Source organism: Balaenoptera musculus, chromosome 13 (assembly GCF_009873245.2).
Source record: "Balaenoptera musculus isolate JJ_BM4_2016_0621 chromosome 13, mBalMus1.pri.v3, whole genome shotgun sequence".
NCBI lineage: Eukaryota > Metazoa > Chordata > Mammalia > Artiodactyla > Balaenopteridae > Balaenoptera > Balaenoptera musculus.
In genome coordinates, this window is record NC_045797.1 from 55585301 (window position 1) to 55603171 (window position 17871).

The window sequence follows — 17871 nt, forward strand, 5'->3', positions numbered from 1 at the left end:
CAGTTGTTTTGCAAGACAGATTGCACAGTGGATGGGCAGAACGGTGGGCAATCAGGGGACCGCAGGCAGGCGACCCCAGGCCCGGGATCTAGGCTGTGTTAGTGGGTTGGCCTGGTCCTCTGGCTGCCAGGGCTTGCTGTAATGAGGGACACAGGCCTGATAGGGACCAGGGTCTGTGAGGCAGGCTTTGTGATGAGACTGTAGATCCAAATTTAGATTTGCCAAAGTAAACAAAAATGCAGCCCTCCTTCTCCACTGTATGTGACATGCCAGTAGAGCATTCTGGAATGTGTGTGTGTGTGTGATGCTTATTTATGGAAGCACTGTGTTCTTTAAGGTTTTAGATAGGATGTGATACCCTGTCTTTGTAAACTTGGTCAGTCACCAGCTGCCAGCAGTGGGCAATTTGCTATGACTCCAGTGCTTCTCTTGGGTAGGGATTATTTGCTCCCTCTCCCCTTTCTGTTTCCTCCCCACCCTTATTTGTTCCATTTCAGAGCTGACCAGATAGCATCCCAGGCATCACACATTTTATTCCTCTTGGGAAAAGTAATTCCCATTTAACCTTTGATTGAATACTTAGCACAGTGCCTGGACCATAGGAGATACCCTACAAGAATTTGTGGGGTGAATAAGTGAAAAAAAGTTTTTCGTATTCTTTCTCTTTCTCTTCAAGAAACTAGACAGGAGGACTTCCCTGGTGGTCCAGTGGTTAAGACTGCATGCTTCCACTGCAGAGGGCACGGGTTCGATCCCTGGTCGGGGAACTAAGATCCCGCAAGCTGTGCAGCGCGGCCAGAAAAAAAAAAGAAAGAAAGAAAGAAAGAAAGAAGCTAGACAGGAGAGGTGACTCCAGTGCCTTTAGGCTGTGATGCTTCTGGTTTGACCCTTATCCACCCAAACCCAGGTGTCCCCTGGAAGAGCTGTTATTATGATCTGCACCTGGGAGTGACCACAGGGACTGCTGGTAGGGACCTGCTATGTTGTCACCGTGGACCCCAAGGGCACCCACAGAGCCTGGCAGTTCACTCGAGTTCTTCACACTCAGAAGGTCCAGTCACTTATGACAGCTAGTTATATGGTCTTTTTCTTCATAGCCCAACACTCCAGAATCAAGGAGTTGAATGTAGATATTCATGTAGACAGGTCCCAGGGTGGGGTATTGTCTGAAAACAGTCAGATAAAAACAAAATTAATTATATCAAGAAAATAAAAGAAAACAGTTTATCCTAACGGAATGAACTAGATGAATTTATAATTACTGGTATTTCTTTTCTTTTTTTTTTTTAATTTATTTTTGGCTGCTTTGGGTCTTTGTTGCTACACGGGGTGGGGGGTCCTTTCTCTAGTTGCAGCGAGCGGGGGCTACTCTTTGTTGTGGAGCACGGGCTCTAGGCACGCAGGCTTCAGTAGTTGTGGCTTGCGGGCTCAAGAGCGCAGGCTCAGTAGTTGTGCACGGGCTTAGTTGCTACACAGCATGTGGGATCTTCCCGGACCAGGGCTTGAACCCATGTCCCCTGCATTGGCAGGCGGATTCTTAATCACTGCGCCACCAGGGAAGTCCCATATTTATTTTCTTTTGAGAAGAGCCTATTGATGATGAGAGATGGACTCTGAGGAACTGTGATGGGAAAATGATAACTGTATAAAGATCGTGGCAAACAAGGGGAGTGAGAGAGAATTTTAGTTAAAGTCAGAAATGCCAGAGGGATGTTTTCTGTACATGTATATCACACTAGGAAAATCAAGGTGGCAGCTTTCTTAGAAGCTGAAAACTGATCATTCTCGAAGGACCCAACTGTAGAGTAGGATCTTGAGGGGTGGAGAATACATATTTCCTATAATTATCTATATTTTTTACAAAATGGAAATATTCCTCTTTTTAAATTTAATTTATTAAAAATTTTTTTAAATTTGTTTTTTATTGAAGTACAGTTGATCTACAATGTGTTAATTACTGCTGTACAGTAAAGTGATTCAGTTATACATATATACATTTTTAAAAAAAAATATTTATTTATTTTTGGCTGCATTGGGTCTTCATTGCTGCGTGTGGGCTTTCTCTAGGTGGTGGCGAGCGGGTGCTACCCTTCATTGTGGTGCATGGGCTTCTCACTGCGGTGGCTTCTCTTGTTGCGGAGCATGGGCTCTAGGCCCATGGGCCTCAGTAGTTGTGGCTTGCGGGCTCTAGAGCACAGGCTCAGTAGTTGTGGCACACGGGCTTAGTTGCTCCGCGGCATGTGGGATCTTCCCGGACCAGGGCTCGAACCCGTGTCTCCTGCATTGGCAGGCGGATTCTTAACCACTGTGCCACCAGGGAAGCCCCTACATTCTTTTTTTAAAATATTCTTTTTCATTATGGTTTATCATAGGATATTGAATATAGTTCTCTGTGCTATACAGTAGGACCTTGTTGTTTATCCATTCTATACATAAAAGCTTACATCTGCTAACCCCAACTTCCCACTCCAACCCTCCCCCAACCCCTCCGCCTTGGCAACCACCAGTCTGTCCTCTATGTCCATGATTCTGTTTCTGTTTTGTAGATAAGTTCATTTGTGTCATATTTTAGATTCCACATATAAATTATATCATACAGTATTTGTCTTTCTCTTTCTGACTTACTTCACTTACTATGATAAGCTCTGTTGCATCCATGTTGCATTATTTTGGGGTACATGTATCTTTTTGAATTATGGTTTTGTCTGGATATATGCCCAGGAGTGGGATTGCTGAATCATATGGTAATTCTATTTTTAGTTTTCTTAGGAACCTCCATACTGTTTTCCACAGTGGCTGCACCAACTTACATCCCCACCAATAGTGTAGGAGGCTCCCTTTTCTCCACATCCTCTCCAGCATTTGATATTTGTAGACTTTTTAATGACGGCCATTCTGACTGGTGTGGAAATATTCCTCTTTTTTTTTAAAAAATTAATTAATTAATTTATTTATTTTTGGCTGTGTTGGGTCTTTGTTGCTGCACGTGGGCTTTCTCTAGTTGCGGCGAGCAGGGCTACTCTTCATGGCGGTGCGTGGGCTTCTCATTGCGGTGGCTTGTCTTGTTTCAGAGCATGGGCTCTAGGCACGCAGGCTCAGTAGTTGTGACGCACAGCCTTAGTTGCTCCGCGGCATGTGGGATCTTCCCAGACCAGGGCTCGAACCCGTGTCCCCTGCATTGGCAGGCGGACTGCAACCATTGCGCCACCAGGGAAGTCCCAATATTCCTCTTTTTAATGAAATTTTGTAAAATTTAAAAATATTACAGGGACTTCCCTAGTGGTCCAGTGGTAAAGAATCCTCCTTCTAATGCAGGGGACGCAGGTTCAATCCCTGCCCCGGGGAACTAAGATCCCACATGCCGTGGGGCAACTAAGCCCATGCACCACAAGTACTGAGCTCGTGTGCAACTAGAGAGCCCGCATACTGCAAACTACAGAGCCCACGCACCCTGGAGTCAGTGTGCCACAACTAGAGAGAAGCCCGAGTGCTGCAACGAAGAGCCCAGAAGCCACAATGAAAAGATCCCGCATGCCTCAACGATGATCCCGTGCGCCTGCAACTAAGACCCGACGCAACATACATAAACAAATAAATTAAAATATTTTAAAAACAATAAAAAAATGAAAATATTACAAAAGTAAATAAAGTCAAAGGTGTACATCCATCATCCATGTAATCTCACCTCATAGTAATAACCATGTTGAACAGACAGCATTGGTCCTGCTACATCCCTTTAGGGCCCCCTTCAGGTCACCTGTACACAGCTCTCATATGTACAGTCCAAGCAAGGGCAGTGAATGTCCCTGTAGATGCATCTCTGTGGGACAATTCTGAGGGGCCCCCAGGAGGTTGGGACCCAGGTGCCCACACTGCCCATCAACACACTCTTACTTGGCTTTATGCCATCCAATCTCATTACTCCACTCCTTCTCTGTGCTTCCTGGGATCGTCTCCCAAATAATGTTCTTGCACCCAAATCCTTGCCTTAGGGTGTGCTTGGGGAACCCTGCCACACTCACAACTACCTCCTAGACTTATACTGTCTGCACCCAGGACTCAGGGAGGGGCCATGGTTTGGGGCCCTCCTGCCCTTCCACCTCACTCTTTTCTCTCCTACCCAAGCCTCTCCGCTCTGCTCCTTTTGCTGCTCAGAATTCTGGTCCAGAGGCCATTTCTCTTCCCACCGAGTCACATTCTCACCTAACCCACCTTTTCTTGTTTATTTCCATAATATAAACACATTGTTAGAGGGACACCTTAATTTACAATTCAATATGTATTCAATCAGCATTTGCTCAAGCACATGTGTTAATCATCATTGTGTCAAGCACAGGGCGGACTTGAGATGAATAGCTGTTGTCTCTATCCTCAAAGCAGGGGAGTAGGGAGACAGACCTTTGTGAAATAGCTACGAAATTGAATGCCAAGTGCTATCATACAGATGGGTGAAGAAAGAGGTGTTGGAGTTAGGAACTCAGAATGTCTTTTGCAATAGAAACAATGTAATGTGTGATGGGTGTCAGGCAGGTGTAGTAGGTTGAATAAGGGTTCCCCAAAGATGTCCACATCCTAATGCCCAGAACCTGTGAATATGTTACTTCATATGGTAAAAGAGACTGCAGATGCGATTAAATTATAGCTCTTGAGAGGGGGAGATTTATCCTGGATTGTCCAAGTGGGTCCCATATAATCACAAAGGTCCTTGTAAGAGGGAGACAGAAATGTCAGAGTCAGAGAGGGATTTAAAGATGCCTCACTGCTAGCTTTGAAGACAAAGGAAGGGGCCATGAACCCAGGAATGAAGGCATCTTCAAGAATCTGGAAAAGGAACCAGTCCTGCCAACACATTGTCTTTAGTCCAGTGAAACTGATTTTGGACTCTGGCCTGCAGAATTATAAGAGAGTAAATTTGTATTGTTTTAAGCCACTAAAGTTGTGGTAATTTTCTACAGCAGCAATAGGAAACTAATACATCAGGTTAATAAAAAATATCTGGGGACTTCCCTGGTGGTCCAGTAGTTAGGACTCTGTGCTTCCACTGCAGGGGACAGGAGTTTGATCCCTGGTCGGGGAACTAGGTTCCTGAATTCCGTGCGGCAGAGCCAAACAAAAGAAAAAAATGTGAAACAAATTTTTTTCTTGTTACAAAAGCAACACATTATAGAAATATTGAAAAATACAGAAAAACACAAAAGTAGAACACTTGTGATTTCACACCCCCTCCATCCTCCCTTCTCATGGAACATATAAAGTAAAATAGAAATAGAAAAGATCCTCCCACTGTCCCAGAGCTAAACCCTGTGAGTTAGATTTTGACACAAACCAGGCAAGACTTTTGTTTCTATGTTTATACTAAATGTAATCTCTCTCCATATTCATCTATCTATCTACCTATGTATCTACCTAACTATCTTTCTACCTATCATCCTGATAGACAGGAAGCTTGTATTCCCTCACTCTTAGCAGTTCTTATGCCCAGAACCCAAGGAGTTTCTGCTATGCTCTCTCCTTTATATTTGCTGTCAGAAAGCTCTGTGGAACATGAAAAGGTGCTCAATATCACTAGTCATTAGGAAAATGCATATCAAAACCACAGTGGGATACCACTTCATACTCATTAGGATGGCTATTAAAAAAAAACAACAAAAAAAACAGAAAACAGGTGTTGGTGAGTATGTGGAGTAATTGAAACCCTGTACATTGCTGGTGGGATTGTAAAATGGTGCAGTCACTGTGGAAAACAATATGACAATGCCTCAAGAAATTAAATGGAATTACCATATGATCCAGCAATTCCACTTCTGGGTATATACTCAGAAGAATTGGAAGCCAGGTTTTTTTGTTTTTAAATTTTTATTTATTTTATTTATTTATTTTTGGCTGTACTGGGTCTTCGTTGCTGTGTGCAGGCTTTTCTCTAGTTGCGGCGAGCAGGGGCTACTCTTCCTTGTGGTGTGCGGGCTTCTCCTTGTGGTGGCTTCTCTTGTTGCGGAGCATGGGCTCTAGGCACGTGGGCTTCAGTAGTTGTGACGTGCGGGCTCTAGAGCGCAGGCTCAGTAGTTGTGGCACATGGGCTTAGTTGCTCCGCGGCATGTGGGATCTTCCTGGACCAGGGCTCGAACCTGCGTCCCCTGCATTGGCTTGCGGATTCTTAACCACTGTGCCACCAGGGAAGCCCCAGGAAGCTGGGTTTTGAAGAAATAGTTGTACACCTTGTTCATAGCAACATTATTCACAATAAGCAAAAGACAGGAGTATTCATTGATGGGTGAATTGATAAACTAAATGTGATATGTACGTACAATGGAATATTATTCAGCCTTAAAAAGGAAGGACATTTTGACACATGCTACAACATGGATGAGCCTTGAAGACATTGTTCTAAGTGAAATAAGCCTGTCATAAAGGACAAATATTGGACAATTCCTCTCCTATGAGGTACCCAGAGTAGTCAAATTCATGGTCGCAGAAAGTAGAAAGGTGGTTGCCAAGGGGAATGGGAAATTATCGTTTAATGAGTACAGAGTTTCAATTGGGGAAGATGAAAAAGTTCCAGAGATGGATGGTGGTGATGGTTGTCCAAAAACGTGAATGTACTTAATGCTACATAACTGTACACTTAAAAATGGTTAAAACGTTAAAATTTATGTTGTGTATAGTTTATCCTCCCCCTCCTCCCACCCCCCGGCCACACGCAAAGCTTTGTGAAGAGGAAGTCAAGGGTGGTCTGTTCCACAAAGAAGCGCAACTGTTCTAGTAATAAAACCTACCACTTTTCAGTTGTCAGTATGTGCCAGGTACCTAAGTCAGCAGTTTATATGTATTCTTTTACTTTCTTCTCTCAACAAACCTGAGGTAGGTATGACTATTATCTTCATTGTACAGAGCAGGAAACTGAGGCACGAAGAGGTCTAAGGGACTTGTGCAAAGTCTCCAGCTAAGAAGGTACAGTCAGAACTGGAACCCTGGGTGGGTGGCTGCAGAACCCTATCGTTAGCCTTCATGATATACCCTCTTTCTAGTAAAAGACAAATCCATCATCCAAATAGGCCATAACTCTTGCTAAGGGGCTAAATGCAGGTTATGAAAAAGTGAGCACCAGTGGAGTCTTGCATTCATGGGACTTGGATAAATCCCATGCATTTGGAGCAGTTCTGGGTTCCCAGAATTTTCAGGCAGAGATGATGGTGGTTCCCTGAACTTTTCACAGTACCCTGTATCACTACTGCTGCCACTATTTTTCCCCTGCGGTGCCCCCCTCCCCTTCTCTTAGAACCCATTGCTTATTTGACATGAAAAATGTACTATAATGAGTCTACTGGCTAATTAATTAAAAGGGGAAAAAAATCCCAATCTTCGAATATGAGATGATTGATTACATAAGCATTAACACCTCTGCACACTCAGAACAGCACGTCTTCAATTTAAAACTTTTCCAACACATTATTTTCTGCCGACGTGTGTGTTTTCTGCCCTTACAAGTCCGATTTCTCATACACCCCAGTCCATTTCACAGCAAATGGCCCCAAATGGTGTTTTTCCTGCTCATTAGGAGCCTGTATCAATTAAGCAGGCCTGACCGAGCTGCCTCTCCTGGGCTGGTGTATCTGTGCGCTTCCCATCCGAGCGCTGGCTGGGACATCCCCCACTCTTCCCCGCCACTGAGGGGCCCCCCTGCCACTTAGGGGCCCTGGTGCTTTTCACAAGACCAGGGCAGAACTCTGACATCAGAGTGTTCTTGTGCGGTGCTTGCACTTTATGGAATTTTAAAAGCTTGTTGTCTGGCTCAGACACGCGGCTCCAAGCTGCTGGCTGACTGGTTCTTTCAGTTGTTTGTTTTTAACCAGAAGAGCCTCAAACCAATACACACCGCACCCCCCTCCCCCAAGCTTCCCAGCCTGTGCCTTGCTTGAGATGCCGTTTTTCCACCTCACTCATGCTTGACCTTTGTCCCTTGCAAAGGGGGAGGCCTGGGCTCAGGGCTGGCACCGAAAGGACCACTGGGGGCTTGAGCTGTGGGTAGGCAGCAGGTGTCCTGCCCCTTCCCTGGTGCCCGCTCTCTGTGGGAAGAGGCCACTTCCCCTCTCGGGATTTGCCCAGGCCCAGGGCTAGCGCTCAGAGCCGCTGACGTGAGCTGGAAGCTGAACAACAATCAGTACGTGTGAAACGTTTCTCAGAGGAATAAGTTGTCACTTCGCAAGCAGAAATGTTGAAAGGCAGTGAATTCTTGGATGGAGCGGTTGTCTAAATCAGGGTGGGAAACCTGACCTGTCATTAGCAATAGGACTTGTTTGTGCTTCTGACTGTAAAAATCATAACATGACGTTAGAAGCCTGCAGAGACAAAGCTCTACGGGGCTGGAAGACGGAGATATTAATGGTGGGCACATGCTGAGAATGACACTTCTATTTTCCAGAAGCATATAATGGTATTTTTCCCACCGAAACTGTGAAAAAGAGAAGCCATTATGGTTCAACATTTAGACAGGCATTAAAGCACACTTTCAGTACAAGTTGAAATTATTTTTTACTCCTGTGGCCTGAATTTATTAGCAAATGGGTTGGATTTCCTTCTCTCAGGACTTGGACAAACGGGGAGGTTGTTTTTTTTTTTTAATTGAAATATAGTTGACAGGGAGGTTGTTCTTTTTTTTTTTTTTTTTTTTTTTAAATAAATAAAGCAACCTCTAGGTGTGGAGGATTGTTTTTTTTTTTATTAATTAATTAATTTATTTATGGCTGTGTTGGGTCTTCGTTTCTGTGCGAGGGCTTTCTCCAGTTGCGGCAAGCGGGGGCCACTCTTCATCGCGGTGCGCGGGCCTCTCACCGTCGTGGCCTCTCCTGTTGCAGAGCACAGGCTCCAGACGCACAGGCTCAGCAATTGTGGCTCACGGGCCCAGTTGCTCCGCGGCATGTGGGATCCTCCCAGACCAGGGCTCAAACCCGTGTCCCCTGCATTGGCAGGCAGATGCTCAACCACTGCGCCACCAGGGAAGCCCCCAGGGAGGTTGTTCTTATGTCTCCTTTCTCTTTCCCACACTGAACCCCTTAAACCTGTGCTATCCAACACCATCGCCACTAGCTGTAGGTGTCTATCCAAATTAAAATTAAAAGGACGTAAAATTACAAATGAAGTTGTACTAGCCACCTTTCAAGTGCTCAGCAGCTACATCTGGCCAGCCCAGACGAAGAACATTGCCGTCACCACGGAATGTTCTATTGGGCTGCTAATCTATCTCTATTACCAGAGTTAACTGTGCCTTTTGGGGTAATATTTATTGAATAGCATTTTTGTATCTTATAAGTACTTTAAATAACGAGTCAGTGAAACACTTTGTCTTTTTGTCCCCCTAAATCTCCTCCTCCCCAAACCCCACCACAGACGCAGACCCCACCACCCCAACGCTCTGGCCTCATGGCTACACGAAATTCTTTTTCACTTGGCCCTTCTCAGAAATGAAAACTTCTCCATGATTTTCTAAATCCTAGGTCTGCAAGCCCAGGAAAGGACATAAATGTCCAGTGGTCTCAGACCAGCATCCGGACATCCCTCAGCCAACGGCTTCACTGTGTCAGGGCCACTGTTGCTGTCCCGCCTCCAGCTGCCCCCCAGAGCCCCCCAAGATCCTAATCAGCCTGGCTCCACCCATTTTCCTGGGGGGGGGGCCATCCCGTAATTGTTTGGACAATGTCATAGTGGTGAAAACTTGGCCTGAGGCCATAAGGGCAGAACTCCACTTGTGCCCATGAGGTGCTGCTACATAGCTGTGGGCCTCCAGTGGCTGTCAACACAGGTTACACGTGGCTTCACCAAGGGAATTTAACAGAGAGTGATTTCTTCACTACAATATTTGCAATCACTATAAAAGTATGTTCGGTCTTTTCTGCTTTGTTTTTAATTCCGAAGCACAAAATCATCACCGAGAGTAGCTGTTTTTGCATCATTTAACTTAGAATCCTACTGGGCTGTTCACCTTGAAGCTTGCAGGATAAATGACGCTTTTACAACCCACCAGAAATTAAGTGCTAGTTGACTGACAGCATTACAGCTCTCTTGGAAAAGTCTGTGGCCGCTGCTCTCAGTTCTCTAATTTGATCAGCTTCTGCAGTGGGCTCGGCTGGGGACGGACAGCCTCCAGCATTTCCAGAGCTTGAAGGAAGTAGGCCTGCTGGCCTGGTTAGCATTCCTGTGGCTAAGATGTTGTCCTGGGACTGAACGTTGGCTGGACAGGCTTTCAGCTCGTAAGGCAAAGTACCTCTGTGGAGCCTCAGGGAGAGAGGGATTTGGAGAGCCCATGGCACCCCAGAGGGCTCCTTGGGTTTTCTCCAGGACTGGCCCTGGCCTTACTGCCCTGCCTTTACCCATTTCCAGGCTGACGAGGCTTCCCTGTACCTGCTGGTGTTGTGGATAGTCTGAAAAGCCCTCCTCTAGATGAAAGCCCTCTGAAAATTCAGTCCCATTAGCCTATTGAAAAGCAGTAATGCTCTATTGTTTCTGAAAGAATCCTTGCAGTTAGAGCCAGCAGAGGAGAAATTATTACCGAACTAAGTTATTAGATCCATTCCACGGAACATTTTTTAAAACCCAAGATCGTTTTCCTGAGGGAAAATGTAATGCAATCTCTCCCTCCTTTAAAGCACCTGATGCCACCATTCTCTGCCTCTAGCAGCAAGCCTGCTGCCAAAAACAAGGGAACCTCACAGCGACGTGCCACTGAGAACGTGGCTGGGGGCGGGTACCAGGAAGGACAATGCCGAGAAGCCAAAAACAATAAGAGAAGAAACAATAAAGTGAGACCCACCCCGAAGGTAAACACAGCACCAGAGTTCAACAAATGCGCACACCCCTTCGAGGGTGGGGGAGTAGGGGGGAGCCGCCGGGCAGGACAGTGTAGAGAGGGACAGAAACTGCTGGGGGTCCAGGAAGACTGGGGCACTGACTGGGGTTGTTATCACCATGCTAAGTCTGAGAGGCGCCCTTTGTTGTGTGTCTGCTCTGTGCCAACGTTGGCGGAGGGGTGCCTCAGAGAAAAAGATTCCTAGGATCTGGCGAAAGCCTACTCCATCCTGTCTGCCCAGTAACAACAGTAACTGCTATAGTTTAATAGCAAGTGCTCACTATGTTCTAGGCATGCAAGCTCCACAAATTAGATATAATGCCCATTTTATAGATAAACTGAGGCACAGTGAAGTTAAGTGAAGAATCCTGTGGTAGGTGCATAAACCACCAATTAAACCCTGCTGATAATTAGCATCACAGGACTTGCAATTTACTGGGCTAACAAGATCCTCCTTGTACAATGATGGAGAAGGGAAAGTGATTTTTATGATTTGGGAGCAGTTGTTATGAGCTTGGTAAATAATACGCAATGTTCAAATTCAGTTGTTACATGTGTTATTCATAAATCATTTATTTTGACTGAGTAAATGGAATTGGTTTAGAGAGAAGCTTTATTTAACCTATTCTTTAAATTTGCGGAGATTTTCATAATGCTCTCAATGTTTCTTTTTAGTGGGTGTGGGAGAGCTGGGGAGAGGAAGGAACGTGGGGTATTCAAAGGCTAACATAGAAAAGATTCTCCATAAAAAAAGAAAACACGTCTAGAGACGATTGCTCCATAAACAAAACATGAGTGCACACAGCAATTTCATGTTCTCATTCCACCCACTCGGTTGTTCTTAATGATTCAAGAACAGAACTGCCTGGGCAGATTTACAGGCTCGACATTCCTGACATCTGCGCCGAAACAAGGCTGTGTGTGTTTGCAGAGCGCTTGCTTCTGCTTGGGGGAGAAAACACAAACACCTTGATTCGATTTTTACTTTTATTATGTTTGCATCCGTGGGCTGTTGGGATCTAAGAATGGGTGTCAGGAAAGAGGACAGTATAGCCTTGAAGTTTGGGGGTTGAATGAAACGTGAAGATCACACAGTTTCACGCCAACAATCACGTCTTCTTCTGGCTCGCCCTACTGTTAGAAAGCCAGACTTCAGGTGGAAATCTTTGGTTTGTTTAGATTGGTGCTTTAGCAAATTCCTCTACTGGTTCGGAGGGCAGGGGTGTGGCTGGGAGTTCCAGGCCCAGGGCCGGGGTCTCTTGACTTGGGCTTTCTGGGTTTCTCAGCTGGGGTTTTGGGAATGTCATACTCTCTCCAGCCCCCTTTCTTTTAAGGGGAAGATTTGCTTTCCATTAGACACTTTCCTCAGATTTATAACTTTCTCCTACTTTTTTTTCGTGGCCTTGCTTCCCAGACTATCAAGGTGATAGTAAGAGGCCTGTCCATTTCTTAGAAGAAAACCCAGGCTGACCTCCCTGGCCCTCTTCCCCAAGTTATTCTGGAATTCTGGAATCACCTGGCAAGCTGCACCCAGGTAGCAGTGAACACAGGCTGGTACTTTTGCTACCTCATAATGCACTGATAATCCTGTGATTTAGAACCTTCATTTCACCTCTGAGACTCAGAGTGGGGAAGTAACTTTCCCAAGGTAACAGAACTTGTCAGTAGGAAGAGCAGGGATTCAAACCTAGGCTGGTCTGGTGTTACAGCTCATGTACCCGTCAGCCACCTTAGAAGGTGATCTTAAGTTAGGGCTATGACTTTGGGTTTCATGCCAAATCTCCACTATTTCAGAATCTGTGGTGGAAGGGGAGGCGAGTAAAATAATGGATTTGGCATTTGAAAATGATGTGATCTTTTATTTTAATGCTGTTGCTGAAAGGTTGTCTATATTTTAGTGGGACACCTGACTCCTCTCTTTGGCCTTCAGACTTTAAAGATAGATTTCATGTCTTTGGGGGCTGTTTTCATACTGGGTTCCACCTGACAGCTCTAGTCTGGTTGTCCCATGGCCTTTGCTATCCTTGCGGAAGGGAGAAAGGAAGAGAGAAAAACAAAAGAGAGAAGGGGATGGGGGTTGAGGACATGGAAAGGTTTTTAGCTTACAGTTTTTATTATAACCAAGTACTGTAACTTTACCAAACACAAAACCCACTAGACTTAAAATTCTAATGCTTTATATCATGCAAAATTTATTTTTGGCATGTATTGGTGACTACAGATCCAGTTGTATTATTTTTACTCAATATTATTTCCCATATAGGCTTTCATATATTTACATATTTTTTTTTAACTTTTTCAGCACATATCATCTAATGTAATCCTTGAATACACCCTGTTAATTTGAAATTTTTGCTCTGTGGCCAAGAGAGGTTAAGGAACTAGCCTAAGGTTGCAAATCTAGTGCAGGGCTGGGATCTGGATATATAGGTTTCAGTGTCTATGGAGCACCCCATGTTTTTTGTTTTTCTTTTTTCCCCACACCTTTATTGGAGTATAAATATTTTACAATGTTGTGTTAGTTTCTGCTGTACAACAAATTGAATCAGCTACATGTATACATATATCCCCATATCCCCTCCTTCTTGAGCCTCTCTCCCACCCTCCCTATCCCACCCCTCTAGGTGGTCACAAAGCACCAAGCTGATCTCCCTGTGCTATGCGTCTGCTTCCCACTAGCCATCCATTTTACACTTGGTAGTGTATATATGTCAGTGCTACTCTCTCACTTCCTCCCAGCTTCCCCTTCCCCCTCCCATGCCCTCAAGTCCATTCTCTATGTCTGCGTCTTTATTCCTGCCCTGCCACTAGGTTCATCAGTACCGCTTTTTTCAATTCCATATATATGCGTTAGCATACGGTATTTGTTCTTCTCTTTCTGACTTACTTCACTCTATATGACAGATTCTAGGTCCATCCACCTCACTACAAATAACTCAATTTCATTCCTTTTTATGGCTGAGTAATATTCCATTGTATATATGTGCTACATCTTCTTTCTCCAATCATCTGTTGATGGACATTTAGGTTGCTTCCATGTCCTGGCTATTGTAAATAGTGCTGCAATGAACATTGTGGTACATGTATCTTTTTGAATTATGGTTTTCTCAGGGTATATGCTCAGTAGTGGGATTGCTGGGTCATATGGTAGTTCTATTTTTAGTTTTTTAAGGAACCCCCATACTGTTCTCCATAGTGGCTGTATCAATTTACATTCCCACCAACAGTGCAAGAGGGTTCCCTTTTCGCCACACCCTCTCTAGCATTTATTGTTTGTAGATTTTGCATGGCAAAGGAAACCATAAGCAAGACGAAAAGACAACCCTCAGAATGGGAGAAAATATTTGCAAATGAAGCAACTGACAAAGGATTAATCTCCAAAATATACAAGCAGCTCATGCAGCTCAATATCACAAAAACAAACAACCCAATCCAAAAATGGGTGGAAGACCTAAATAGACATTTCTCCAAAGAAGACATACAGATGGCCAACAAATGCATGAAAAGATGCTCAACATCACTAATCATTGGAGAAACACAAATCAAAACCACAATGAGGTATCACCTCACACCGGTCAGAATGGCCATCATCAAAAATCTGCACCCCATGTTTGTTTTGATACTGGATAGAGTCACATTTTCCTGAAGACAAAAAGTTCTACTATTTCAAAAGAAAATAATCCATCAACATTTACCTTCTTGAGACCAGGGTGTATGGTTCTTAATCTCCTCTTCTACTTGATCACCAATTTTCATGTAATCAGGGCACTCATGGTAGTAACAGCCCGGTATGGTTGCTCATTTTTCATGGCAATGTGTGGAGATGATGTCCTTTCTTCCTTCCTTCCTTCCTTCCTTCCTTCCTTCCTTCCTTCCTTCCTTCCTTCCTTCCCTCCTTCTTTCCTTCCTCCCTTCCCTTCTTTTCTCCAGCAGCCCTGTGGAGAACCACTACAGTGTTAACTCTCATTTGTTTATTCACTCATTCATTCTTTTCTCCAAAAGCTTTGTGGAGAAGAACCACCAGAGTATTAAGTGTAATGGTCAGAATGGCCCTTGAGTGACACTTCCTGTGGCTTAATACTTGGAGACTGTCACTCAATAGGCTCCTCACATCTATGCAAGGGATGATTAAAGAATATTCTAAATGAATTGGTAGTTTAGGGTAGAAGTACATGGAAACATTTAAAAATTCTAATTTTTTTGCCTTTTGAGGATTTTGTATTATTTATCAGTGTGTTTATGGGCTTACAAGAGGGATACATGACCACTGTGAAATATTCCAACACTGAAGACATTTGTGATGCAGAGAGTGAGAATCTCCAGTCATTAGGAACAATGCACCGACCCCAAACTGGACAAGGCCACTGCTAATCCTTTCATTCTATGTATGGGACAACACTACATCTACTATATTTTTACAGACGATGTTCAAGTAAAATTGCATGAATCTTGTTCTGGATCTCAACTTTTTTCTATGCATAATTAAGTGTATTTAAGATGATTTAAAATAAATTATGAGTCATACCTCAGCCTTTCTTAACCAGTGAAATGAAATGTGACGTGTCAAAATTGAGTTAAATCCATAATCTCGGTGGATGTGCTTTTGACTTGCACATAACGAAAATCAGGCAGGCAAAAGTGAGGCAGCTCACACACCATATTGATATCCAACAATGAGAAGGTCAGAGCAGGGAGTTGATGTCAATATGTTCATCCCAAACTGCAATAAAGCTGTCCCGGCAACTGTAATCTCAGCTGCCATTCCCCTCCTTTGGGTGAGAAAGGCACCATTCAGACCCTCAACTCCTTTGCTATGAAAACACCATGCTTTAATGATGGTTTAATTGTTTTTCAATCATATCGATATAATCTAGATTTCAGGTTTCAAAGACAAACTTAAAATTTCCACACCAGATAGGGCTTTACTTGACAAAAAGACTAAGAGATGACAGCTATGATTTCTAATTCTGCCACATGAAAATTACTGAATAATGGCACAAATGGTGTCATTGTTCTGAGAATCATAAAGTGCATGTAGCTTTCCATTTTGTTTTCCAGTATTTTACTGGGGATGTTTTCCTTGGGATATCACTAGCAGTTTTAAATGTTAGGAAAGTGCTTTCCCTCTACCTTCTTTTTTTGCCAAAGAGAGGGCAGACACAAGCCACAATAAAAAAGGTAACACTAAAAAAAAAAAAAAAAAAAAAAAAAAAAAAAAAAAAAAGGTAACACTACACTATAACATGACACTATTATAGTCTGTTTTCCACCAGGGGAACTACCTTAGAATGGGCAAAATCTATATGCACAAACGTGCTTCTCCAGGTTAGAAAGTTTCTACAGTTTGCAGATTTGGCAGCAAAGAAACAGTAAAGTGGGGGAAAGCAGCACCTTCTGGACATCCATATCCAGGAGATGCCCTCCCCATGGTAAATCAGCCTGGAACAAATGTTCATCATTCACATTTCCGCTCCCAACTGGTGACACCAAAGCCAGGTGATAGATGGCTGAAGACAGGGAGGGACCGAAGGAATCAGTAAGAAGGGCCCACAATGACCTCAACAACTGGAGGGCTTGCACACTTTAACTCTGCCAGTCTCACTAGCGTCAAATTTTTAGAAGTCAATTCTGAGAAAATTGGAGAATTAAAAAAATTAAGAACTATTTCACAAGGAGTCATTCCTATCTACATCCAGCACAGCCATTTAAAATTTATATTGGTCTTCCATCCATTCCCGAGTGCTTTCACAGAGCCACCTGCCAGAGGCCATTAGTGCACAGCCCTCACAAATGGAGAGCCAGCAGCATTCTGACTCACTCGGAGCCAGACTGGCATTTGCACTCACTCAAATCACTTGGCGATTAACAAGCTTCTCTGCACTAGGAATTGTGGTCACTTCCCCTCAGAACAGGATCTAGGAAACAACCTGAAGGGATCATGATCTAAAGAAAGATCATGCTTTGATGTTGGGTGGGATTATGCAAATAAGAATGAGAATAGGGTGCTTCAGTGCTGTCAAGAGTGTGCTGTGTTTTATTTGGGAGATGAGACAAAATCTTCCTATGATCAGCCACTCCATGTGACATCCCAACCCACACTCTGCTACTGACATTTTATCTCCCACTGAACAGCCCGGCTGTTGTAACATTTTCAGGATTCTTAATTTATGTCTTGCAGAATCTAAAATCAGTTGGCAGGAACTTTAAGAAAATAACCAGTGTTGACAGGCACCTTTATACTTCAAGAAGCTGGTACACCTTAGTGCTGCTAAAAGTTGGGGAATGTTCTCTACCTTTTTCTTCCAAAATATGTCTAGAAGACAGTGGGATGGAGATAGGGAGCTGTCCTAAATCATTTGATTTCTCTTTTCAATCTAAACTCTGTGAAAGACCTTTCTTTCCATCCAATATCTGCTAACAAGCTCATTCTCCTTTCGTGGTATGAGTGACTCCAGCATTTAATTAATTAATTAAATTAGAGTAACAAAGAAAAATTAACTGAGATTCTTATATGTAGCCAAGAACCATGGAAAAGTAAAATGACTCAAAAGTAAGATCAGCAATGTAACGCTTGTGTAAGCTTCATAACCTACCGAACTGTTGATTCTCAGAACACTAGGGAGAGAAGATAGTCCGATGATGACGATTCCTACTTTACAGAAGAGAAAGCGAGGCCCAGAAAATGTAAGTAACTAGCTACAAATCACTCAGCCTTGAAGAAATTGCGACTCAAACCCAAATCAAAGGTTCTTTCCATTCTATCACAGTGCTGCTTTGTAAAAGTAGCGACCTTGAATTGGTCGATCACATGAATATGCTAAAACCTTTGCTCTTGAGTCTTGGCAGTGCTGAACACTTGGCGCTCTCGGGCTTACACCTGTCAAAGCCAGGATGCTGGTGTACACCCTAACTCTGGAGTACTCAGCCTCCATCCTCCGAGTGGAGTTATATCTACTTATCCATTATGTAGTGCTTCAGAGCATAGACTCTTGAGCCAGGTGACTGGCTCTGCCACTCACTAATAGCTGACC